A 2,128-nucleotide genomic window follows, 5' to 3' on the forward strand; every position below is an offset into this window, starting at 1 on the left:
TAAGAATTTAATAGCGTGGTTGGTTTCTTTTGCTTTTGTAATTTCTGAGACAGGAAAACGGAAGGGAAAATGGAGAGACGTTCGACGAAAAAGGGCAAAAGAAAGAGAGGAAGACACGTGTATAGAAAGCCACGTAGGATGTCTATTAAAGGGCGCCAAATTTAGATTTCGGATTTGGTAGCCGACCGACTCAACCTAACATCTTAATTCCTAACTAAGCCTTTTTGACCGTAAAAGTGGTAATCAATTAATTTACGCGCTTTTATAAAACTTTCTATGAATTTTTCAACAATTAATTTTTTTATAAAATTTTATTTACAATAAACAATTTCAATCATAATAAAACATTATATAATATTATATGAAAATTTAATAAAATAAATAAATTAACTATCAAATCAATATATAATTAAACAAATCTAGTATAAAATTAAATCAAATTTACATATGATAAAATTTAAACTTAAAACCTCAAGATTTTAATCTTTTTCTTGCCATTGACAACAATTGAACATTTTGGTTGATGACACATCATTTCTATTACAAGGAAGAAATTTTAAAATATACATTTCTACTTCAGAAATTGAATTTTTGTCTAATTTTATATTAATTTATTTATTTATTGTGTCGATTTATTAACTTTTTTGAACGTAACAAGTTTTTTCAAACTTGCCTTTCGTTTTGAGGAGAGTTCTCTTTTCATTTTTTTTTTTTTTTGATTGTTCTCTTTTCTCTAATGCTCTTTCTCTGCCATTTGTGTGATTATCAGATTTGGTTTGTCTTTTTTGAGTTGACGATATTTCTCTTTCCTTGGGTATTTTTGTTTGTAACATTTTTTTGGATTTTTCTATTCTTTTTTCGATTTTAATCGATTTTGTCTTTTATATTTTACGAGTTTGTATCGATTTTAAGTGCAAAGCTTTTAATGGAGCTGCTCAATTAAGCATCATTGCCCATTGTCTTTTTTTTTTCTAAGATATTCTGAACAAGTATACAAGTAAACAAATATAACATTTGATTGCACATAAATATCTGGTTCAATAATGAATAAGTTGTTTAAGATAATTGAGTTTAAATCCTCATTTTTATGTATAGTTCTTCATAAAAAAATTTATGTTTGCTTAAAAGTAAGTTAATATTGTGTTAAAACTTATAAATAAGTTAATAACTTAAAGATAATACCAATTAAAGCATAATAGTTTCATATATATGAAAAATGTTAATTTTTAATATCAAAATAAAAAAATCTGATATAATATTTAAAAATTTTTCAAAACTATTTAAAAAAATTTAAAATATTTTATTTTTTTATTAAATACTAATAAATTTTTATATTTTTATTTTAAATTAAATAAATTTTCATCAGTTAAAACATCATGTGACATTATGGTGTAAATTTTTTATGTGATTATATTACTGTGTTATATCTAACATGTTATATTATTATTTTTATTTATATATATATAGTGTAAACAAAATAACTTATTACATCATAAGCCAAGCAACTTCTTTTACGATATATGTGAAATATTGATATTCTACAATCTCAATCTTGTAAGAATAAATTTTTTATTTTTTTCAATTATAATATTTTAATATATCATATCAACTATATTTAATACAAAATGACAAATAACATTCATTTATATGTTAATTATAAAAACTTATTTAATTTAAAATATAAATATATATAAACTTAATTAAATAAAAAAATAAAAATTTATTTAAATTTTACTAAATAATTAAAAGATTTGTTTACATATTAAGCCAAAAACTTTCATTTTATATCTTCGTATTTTTTGCAGCCAAAGCATTTCTTTCGGCTTTTGCTTAAAGAAACGCAAATACTAGTAAAAGAAGCAATCGAACCAAGCGTCATAAGCAGCTTCTCATACTCTCATCAGTATTACCATGTGGAAGTCATGAGGATCCAAAGATTAAACACACTTTTCCATTTTCTTCATACGAAATAACATCATCCCAAAAAGAAAACAAGTTTTGAGCATAAACTTTCTGAAAGAGGTAAATTGCCTCGTCACCACAATGCTTAACAGAAGCACTGAGGGGTAAAATGCTGAAAGAAGCGGTCATCGGGAATACAATTGACATGTTTGAAAGCGGCCTTATA

Source organism: Theobroma umbraticum, unplaced genomic scaffold (genome assembly GCF_002168275.2).
Source record: "Theobroma umbraticum cultivar Fairchild unplaced genomic scaffold, ASM216827v3 scaffold_147.0, whole genome shotgun sequence".
Taxonomy (NCBI): Eukaryota; Viridiplantae; Streptophyta; class Magnoliopsida; order Malvales; family Malvaceae; genus Theobroma; species Theobroma umbraticum.